Source organism: Peromyscus leucopus, chromosome 3 (genome assembly GCF_004664715.2).
Source record: "Peromyscus leucopus breed LL Stock chromosome 3, UCI_PerLeu_2.1, whole genome shotgun sequence".
Classification (NCBI taxonomy): Eukaryota; Metazoa; Chordata; class Mammalia; order Rodentia; family Cricetidae; genus Peromyscus; species Peromyscus leucopus.
The window spans coordinates 145,780,489-145,789,639 of record NC_051065.1 but is presented as its reverse complement, the minus strand read 5'-3'; the positions used below and the strand labels follow the sequence as shown (position 1 = coordinate 145,789,639).

The 9,151-nt window shown below is 47.4% G+C and overlaps 1 protein-coding gene across 1 annotated transcript in view; it reads left to right on the top strand.

Moving 5' to 3' along the window:
* Positions 1-8,585: 8,585 nt before the first annotated feature.
* Positions 8,586-9,151, top strand: part of Vwf (von Willebrand factor) — a 137,184-nt gene continuing 136,618 nt past the window's right edge. Inside the window, 1 exon segment of the mRNA XM_028892286.2 lies at positions 8,586-9,085. The gene's annotated coding sequence lies outside the window, so the exon portion shown is untranslated.

The window sequence follows — 9,151 nt, the reverse complement described above, 5'->3', positions numbered from 1 at the left end:
CTAAAGGGAATATGTCACTAAGAAGTATGTTTCTTGTGGCACAGTGGAGCGACACACACATACACACACATACACACACATTGATTAACCAATCAGCAAATGGAAAGAAAGTTAAAACAAAACAAAACAAATAAACCAATGCACTGTGTTTCCTGGGTCGGCCATGCAGGCAAGGGTGATCATATAAAAATTAATTGAAATTATTAAAAAATGTTTTCTACTCATTCTTCCCAAGTATTCAAATGTTCCCCCATCCCAAAAGGCTTCTTACCTGACATCCTGAATAAAGGGGAGACCTCACTCCTCGTCTCTTTTTCTTAGTGTGGTTCTGGGGAAGGAACACAGGTCCTCCCTCATTCATGCAAGGCACATGCTCTGCCACTGAGCTAAAACCTGGCCCCTTCTCTCCGTTGATTCTCTAGCACTGTTTGCACAGCTCCTTGTAAACCACCTTTGATTTTATTTAAGAAAGAGGAGAGGGGCAAATAAGAATAGAGTATGTATGGGAAAGCCACAGTGGAAGCCATTGTTTTGGATGTTTTTAGGAAAAAAGAAAAGAAAAAGACAAAATCAGAAGGAAATCGTGGCACAGCAACTTCTAGATCTGGGGCTGCATGTGTAGGTTGTAGGGCTACAGGGCTCCCCTCCCCTCCCAGGAGTGCTCAGAGCAGAGGGCGACGGCCCTTGCAGTGGAGAACCAGAATGCAAGGCCAGGAGACTGACCCGCTGTGTGTGGACCCCTTAGCTTCTAGCTGGGAGCCAAGCTGTGCCCATTTGGATGGCACCTTTTACTGTGAGTCTTGCCCCTGGATCTGGGTGCAGGGTGTAGTTGGAGAAGGCAGGGATGTTTGCAAAATTCCATTCATATTCTCAAGGAACTGGTTGTCCAGTTGGAGATAAGGCATCAGCATGTAGCATGTTTATAAAAACCACAAAAGTTGTGAAAAGATACTTTGTGAGTGTGAGGTCACTCAGCACAGGTGGCGGTACTTGGTGTGCTTTGGGCTGTGCTCAGACACGAAAAACTATATGATCCCAGGGAAACCAGCAGTCTGCATGGAAATACTCTCAGGAGAGGCCCTGGATGGTTTCCGTATTCATTAACAGATCAGTTGTGTAGTATATAAACCCCCATTTAAGTCCCTAGGCTAAAACTGTCCACTGTTACACTTGTGGCCTGGCCTCTCACACCGAGGTTGCCTAAGAAAACGGTCCATGTCATGGCAGCAGGGTTCTGTGTGCTAAGTGCCTCGAGGGTCAGAGCCAATCCCTCAGTGATGTGTCTATGCAGCCACCCATCAGGGGTTGCTCCACTGCCCTGGTCAGTTCTGGTAGCTCCCAGCAGACCAGAAGTCCTTGAAGGACAGGGTCCAACTGTACTTATCTCAGTTCCTATATTGAGAGAAAATAAAACAATCTCTTCTTCCCTCACTCTTTTTTTTTTTTTAAATTTTAAAAAACTTTTTTATTTTCAAGACAGAGTTTCTCTGTGTAACAGCCCTGGTTGTCCTGGAACTCACTCTGTAGACCAGGCTGGCCTTGAACTCATAGAGATCTGCCTGCCACTGTCTCCCAAGTGTTGGGATTAAAGTATGTTCCGCCATGCCTGGCCTTTCTCTCTTTCTCTTTCTTTCTGTGTATTGGAGATGGAATGCAGGACTGTATGCATGCTGAGCAACATGTCCAGACCTCAAAATAATTTAAATATTCCAGCCCAGGGTGTTAAGCTCCAACAGAAAGGAAATTCGAGTATAATTTAGACATAGACAGTGTGGCCAGGCATGGTGGACCACACTTTTGGTTCCAGTATAGAGACAGGCAGGTCTCTGTGAGTTTGAGGTCCGCTTAGTTTAATAGTGCTTTCTAGGCTACATAGTGAGACTATGTCTGCAAAGAAAGAAAAAAGAGAAAAGAGACAATACAAAATGCCATATCTTGTACAGTTGCAGATGCTGAATTGGAACAGGATCTTAGCTGGACTTCCTGTCTGTATTTTCCCAATTGCAGTGACTGGTGCTCTCTACTGGAGTGTATAGAGGTTGTCCAAAGATGGGGCAGGGAGGGGTGGAGACAGGGTAAAAAGGAAGAGAAGCGTGTGGTCAGAGCGAGGTGAGGGCAGGAGTCAGCTGTCTTTCCACAGCACTGTGACTATCACAGTGCACAGCATCTCCCTCACCTGTAAAGTCACAAAGCCTTGCTCTCAATTATGTGTGGCTGTGATGGGACACCACAGACTGGACAATTCATTAAAAATCCCCCTCCCTGACAGGGTCTCACTATATAGCCCTGGCTGGCCTAGAACTTGCTATGTAGACGAGACTGGCCTCCATGTCACAGAGCGGCTGCAGCAGGGAGGCGCTGTTACTCCGTGCCTTCCCCGCCATGAAGGACTGGATCCCTCCAAACCCTGAGCCAATGTAACCCCCGCCCCCTTCCTTTATTTGTTTCTTCCATGTGTTTTATCTTAGTAGTGAGAAAATTAACTGCTGCACATGCTGGCTTTTGATGGTAAGTAATCTTTTTAAAAAATCAATGTATCTTTTATTTATGTGTATGTATATGTTCATGTGTGCCCAACATGTGTGAGTTTATGTGCAAAACGTGCGTGTAGGTGCCTGAAAAGGCCAGAAGAAGATGTCAGATCCCCTGGAACTAAAGTCATGGTATGGGTTCTGGGAACCAAACCCCAGTCCTTTGTGAGAGCAGTAAGTGCTTTTAATTGCCCAGCCATCTCTCCTGCCCCAAGGGTTAACCCTGACTGCCAACTTGGTGAGATCTAGAATTGCTGTGGAAATCAACCTCTGGGCACTCTGTGAGGGTCTCTAGATTGGGTTAACTGGGGTGAGGCTGTCTACCCTAAACTAGGTAGTACCAACCCATGGGCTGGGGTCCTGGACTGAGTCAAAAGGGGAAAATGAACCGGGCACCAGCGTTCATCTCTCTCTCCTTCCTGACTGTGGATGCCGTGTGACCAGCTGCCTCCTGCTCCTGTCTCCGCTGCCATGATGGACTGCACCCCCAAACTGTGGACTAAATAAAAGAAAGCCTTTCTTCCTAAGTGGTTTCGTCAGGCATTTTGTCACGGCATTGAGAAAAGTTACCAACTTTTGTGAATTGAAAGAGGGCCCCTGCAGGAAGAGAAGTGAGTGAGTGTTGGGGGCGGGGCTTCCGCCTCCTCCCACTGCCTCCTCAGTGGCCCTGTGTGGCGCCTCCTTCTACCTCTTTGGCGCTTGTGATGGTGCTTAATATAAACAGTTGGTATAACTTGTAAATGGAGGCGTGTTCATGCCCCCACAGTGGATTTGGAGATAGATATTCAAAATGCTTGGAACATCTTTTGACGACTGTCTAAAAACTGGTCAGGCTAGGGGTCTGGTAAGGTCACCAACTGTCCTAGTTGCTGAGAACTGTCCCAGAACTTCCCTCGGTCCAGAGCGAAGCAGGGTGATTAGATGTCTAACCCAGAAGAAGGGACAGGTGATATCTCACGGTGTGTCTCTTTTGCTTTGCTCCATCCTAAAACATCACATCAAATGGGTCCCCCGGACATAAAACAAGCAAGCAAGCAAATGAACCCATCATGAAGAAATATCGAAGGTGAATGAAGAACTGAAAAATCACCCACGTTATTAATGTGAGAAAAAAAAAAAACCCGAATAAAATTCCCGGCCTTCTATGAGTTTTTCCATGTTACAGGAAGACACAAGCATCCCAGGTGACAAGGATTCCAGGTACTAGGGAGACTGAGACAGGAGGACTGTAAATTCAAGGCCAGCTGGGGCTGCAGACTGAATCTTCATTCCAGGCAACTTAGTGAAAGAGACCCTGTCTCAGAATGAGAAAGGGAAAAAAGAGGGTGGAGACAAGTCGGCGGCATGGTGCTTGCTTCGCAGGAGACTCTAGGTTCAATCCCTGGTACTACAATCAATCAATAAACATAAGTAAGTAAATAAATGACCTAAAGATGCAAACAAGAAACTCAAACCAGAAATCTAGATGGACGATATTAGAAAACATCCCCTTAAAAACCGAATGGATGAATATTAGAACAATAACCATGTTTCAGTTATATTACCAAGTAATAAGAAGGCAATGAAAATGTTCATTGGCACGATCCTTGAAAGGATGTACAGTAAAGGTCTCACCAGCTTTTGTACTCTTGGACCCAGCAGCTTCTTCGGATTCTGGGAACAGGAAGCCGCCCTCGTAGCAGGGTATACTCGTACCCTGCTGTGCAGGATATCACTCTGCTGTTGAAAAAGCAAAGCCAACATTCTCCAGTCTCTTGGTTTCAGAACTTTGCCATTTAAATGAAAATTGCAGCCACACAGAATTCTGGAGAGGCTAATAAAAAAACACTTGCATTTTACACAGCTCTGCCCACCCCAGTGCTCCATTTACTCCACAAGTTGAAATGGTTCAAAAATACACAGAGATAGAGCCCCCATGGACCACTCTTTAGGCCCTGCCTTCTCCTTACCTAGAGGCCACCAGTACCTAACTTTAGTGGTTACTGTACCACGTTTAGTTTCACAGTTAGCCCTTTATTTTACGGAGTCTTTAATTTTATATAAACGTTACCCTCTGGTAATTTGTTTGTTGGAGGCAGGGTCTCAGGTAGCCCAGGCTGGCTCTAAACTCATTGTGTAGCAGAAGATGGCCTTGAGCTCCTGACCCTGCTGCTTCTATTTCCTAAATTAAGTCCTGGGATTGCAGGCCACAAACCAACCGCGTCCCATCTCACATGGGGAGCAGGGATCAAGGCAGGAGTCCCTTGGGGCCAACCCAGGGCTTTGTGCATGAGGCAAGCACTCTACTGGTCGAGCTGCACACACCCCAGTGCTAAATTCCATCTTTTCAGTCTCCATTCTTCACATTCTCTCTGCACTTTGTCGTAAGTCTGAAGAATGCAAAACCTTACAATACGTTCATTGTGACTGCATCTCCTTGTTCTTTGTGCTAGTATGTCTAGTGTTCTGGCTCCATATCTCTATATTGTTCTCTTTTTACTTTTTTTTTTTTTTTTTTTTTTTTGGTGACAGTGTCTTATATGTAGCCCAGGCTGATTTTAAACTCATCATCCTCCTGCCTCAGCCTCAGCCTCCTGAGCGCTGGGATTACAGGCAGGCTAGCTACATTATTACTATTATCATTATTATTGGTTTTTTTGAGACAGGGTTTATCTGTGTAGCCCTGCCTGTCCTGGATCTCACTCTGTAGACCAGGCTGGTCTTGAACTCAGAGATCCACCTGCCTCTGCCTCCCAAGTGCTGGGATTAAAGGCACGCGGACTCTTTATTTATTATTTTACCTCTCCAATTTCTCATTATCATTGCTACTGTTTTTTGAACTCACCGCCTGTTCATATTGACCCCATAGCGGCTACATTTCCTATTTTTATTTCTAGCGTTTTCTTTCTGGGTTTAACTTCCTTTTTCCTGAAGTGCCTTTTTTAGTAGTCCATTCAGACAGGCTGATGACATTAAACTCATCTTTGTTTAACCAGTTACTACAGCCCCCTCCCACAACCCTTTGCCCTAACTCCTCTGGGGGCCCATCCCTGTGCCCAGGCTCAGGGTGCTGGATGTCTAATCAAGCAGTCCTGGGTAACAGCTGACAGGGAGCAGAAGCAGCACTGCTCAGAGGCTGAGTCTTTTCCCTATTTCCCCCTTCCCCAAGGATTAAACTTTCCCTCCCACTTCTCTTTGCCTTCCTGCCCCCTCCCTCCCTCTCTCCCTCCCTTCCTCTCTCCCTCCCTCCCGATGTCTTTTTTTTTTTTTTTTTTTTTTTTTTGGTTTTTCAAGACAGGGTTTCTCTGTGTAGCTTTGCGCCTTTCCTGGGACTCACTTGGTAGGCCAGGCTGGCCTCGAACTCACAGAGATCCACCTGGCTCTGTCTCCCAAGTACTGGGATTAAAGGCTTTCGCCACCACCGCCCGGCCTCCCGATGTCTTAATAAACGTCTTTTCTTAGTGGCTTTCCTTACTCTGTATCACACGCCCACTTCCCAGCTACAGCTTCCTGCTCACCCTAGTGATTGTGCTGAAATGCCCAGGGTCTGTGGCTATGACGCAGAGACAAGTCTGTAGAATCCTGGGATTGGCTCTTGGTGCTTCTCCTTGGATCCTTTCATTTGTTGCTCTTTCCTAACACTTTTATTTTATTTTATTTTTTTAAATCCTTTGAGACAGGGTTTCTCTGTGTAGTCCTGGCTGTCCTGGAACTCACTACGTAGACCAGGCTGGCCTCAAACTCAGAGATCCACCTACCTGCCTCTGCCTCCCAAAGACATGGGTCACCATCACCTGGCTACACTTCTGACAGTTTTTCATTTTCTTCTTTTTTGAAGTGATTTTCTTGGATTTGTTTTCCAACAATTTTTTCAGACTTTTGTTTAATTTTGTTTTTATTTTCCATGAGACTGAATAATCTCATTATGTAGCAAAAGCTGGTCTGAAACTCATGGTCCATCTACCTCAGCCTCCTGAAGGGTGGGACTAAAGGCATACACCACCATGTCCCAGCTCATTTATAATACACAGCTCAGGGGAAGCTGTGTATTATAAAAAATGTGCTGTGTTGCTCAGCGTATTGAAAGGCATCAGGTCCCCTGGAACTGGAGTTACAGATGGTTGTGAGCCACTGTGTGGGTGCTGGGACAGGACAGTGGTTCTTAACCACCGAGCCATCTTTCCAATCCCCAGGAGGAAGGATATTCTAATGAGACACCCGGGCCCCTCCCTTTTGCTATCAGGCTATTGAGACAATTCCTAAGAAGCTGGAGTTTCCCCAGGAACCTTATGCTGGGAAAGGTGGAAGCCAGAGGAGGAGCTTGGCTCCCAGGGAAAGATTTCACACAGTTCTGACAACTTGTAAGACCATTTTGCAGGAGAGACAAGAGTCAGACGAAGTAGACCAGTGATGGGCGGGACCACACCTTGACCAAGACTTCTTAGCTACATATCTCCTGCCCTCCATTTAAACCTAATTTCATGTCAGTACCTCAAAGATGGATTTAGGGTGGGGTCACTGGACCTCTCTGTTCTGCTTCCCAGTGTGGCCACATTGACCGAATCTTCCTCTGCCTGTCGTTACCATGCCCTCTTTAACTGGTTCTTGAGGATGGGTGGCCAAGGCTAGCTTACCAGGCTTCTAGCGTCAGACTCTGACCCTAACCACTCTGGTAACAGAAATGTTAAGAGCTAATCTTGCCCCTTCCATTCTTTTTTTTTCCTGGCCATTTTGGCCCTCCTGCCTTGAGTGGCTAAAATGCTCGCTAGTTTTATGTCAACTTGACACAAGCTAACAAGCTAACGTCATCAGAGAGGAGGGAAACTCAATTAAGAAAATGCCTCCATAAGATCAGGCTGTAGTCAAGCCTCTAGGTCATTTTCTTAATTAGTGATTGATAGGGGAGGGCCCAGACATTGAGGGTGATGCCACCCCTGGGCCGGTTGTCCTGGGTTCTATAAGAAAGCAGGCTGAACAAGCCGTGAGGAGCAAGCCAGTAAGCAGTTCCCTTTCATGGCCTTTGCATCAGCTCCTGCCTCCTGGTTCCTGCCCTGTTTGAGTTCCTGTCCTGACTTTCTTGGATGATGAACATTGATGCGGAAGTGTAAGCTCAATCGACCCTTTCCTCCCCAACTTGCTCTTTGGTCATGGTGTTTCATCACAGCAATAGTTAGAAACCCTAACTAAGATGGTGGAAAGGGAACTGGGGAGTGTGAGGTGTGGGGAGGGGGACGACTCAGCATAGGGGTTCTTCAGAGTCTTAGGACAGGCGGTGTAGTGAAAAGCAATCTCTGTCATTGAGCTCAGCTTAGTGCCAGGAATCCCGTGGGGTAGATTCTCCCACACTCCTCCCCCCCCCTTGTACCCTTTATCTCTTTGAATAGGGATTAGTCAATCAGATCCTGCTGAGAATCAGGGTTTTGAGAAGGGGGGGGTGTCTGGAAGCAGGAGCAGTGTGTGTGTGTGTGTGTGTGTGTGTGTGTGTGTGTGTGTGCAGATGTATGCTAGTGTGCATGTGTTTAAAGAGTCAGGACCTGGGGATGTAGCTCAGTGGAAGATTGTCTCTATTGTCTCTTATGCACAGGTCTTGGGTTCTGTGCCCAGCAGAGAGCATCTGTGTGTGTGGGAGGGAGTCAGTCTTTGGGGGAGTATTAGAATGAAACCATCATTTCCACCCTGTCTCCCCTTTCCAAAGGCTAGGACTTGTGACCAGGGCTTTCATCTCCTGTTGTTTGTTTTGAAAGAGGGTCTCTCTGTGTAGTCCTAGAGCTTGCTAAGTAGACCAGGCTGACTTCAAACTCGTAGAGATCTGCCTGCCTCTGCCTCCCGACTGCTGGGATTAAAGGTGTGTGCCACCATGCCTGGCCCAGAGCATTTGTCTTTAACCTGTTCATAAAAGACTGGCTAGGATCCAAACAGGCTGTTTTCGTGAGGTCTGGCCTGGATTATTCATACCTGCAGGTGACGGGGCCAGGAAGTGTTCATATACTTCTTCCTCTCACCCGCCTAAGTTGGCTCGGGTAGAGGTGTTTTTTAAAAAGCACTGTAGTTTAGCCCTGGAAGTTGGATTGATCCAGAAGCCATGTTGATGTAATCTGTTTCTCTCCCCTCGCCTGGACCATGCTGCCATGGGAAACCTACTGCTCCTGGCTGTCGGTGGGGGCACTCAGGGGGTCTCAGGGACCAAACTGAGCTGTGGTGGTGTTTGGAGAGCGAGACGGCTCATTAAGGCAGCTTCCAGGAGCTCTCCCTCCTGTCTCTTTAGGCCTTATCAGCCTGGAAGTACTTCTGCTACTGCTTCCTGCCATTGTTTCCCGTAGGTAATTAAGAGAAGGCCAGTGCCCTGGTGTGGCAGCTCCCAGCTACTGTGGTGCAGAGGGGTGGGTTCTTGGTCACAGCTCTTGGCCCGTGAGGACTTTGCAGGCCCTGGACTGCTTGACAGCCAGACTGTTCAGAGCCTGAGCCGGTCCGTCCAGTGTTGCTCGAGAATGGCCTAGGAGTGGCGGCCTGTTGAGCGGCGGCGGCCGAGTTTCCCGAGGGACGTTGGAGATACAGCCCCTATTTGGAAGGGGAAGGTAAGATGGCTTTGGAAGGAGAGCTGGCTCAGCTGTGGAAGGGAGGTACAAGGCTGATCCCAGCCC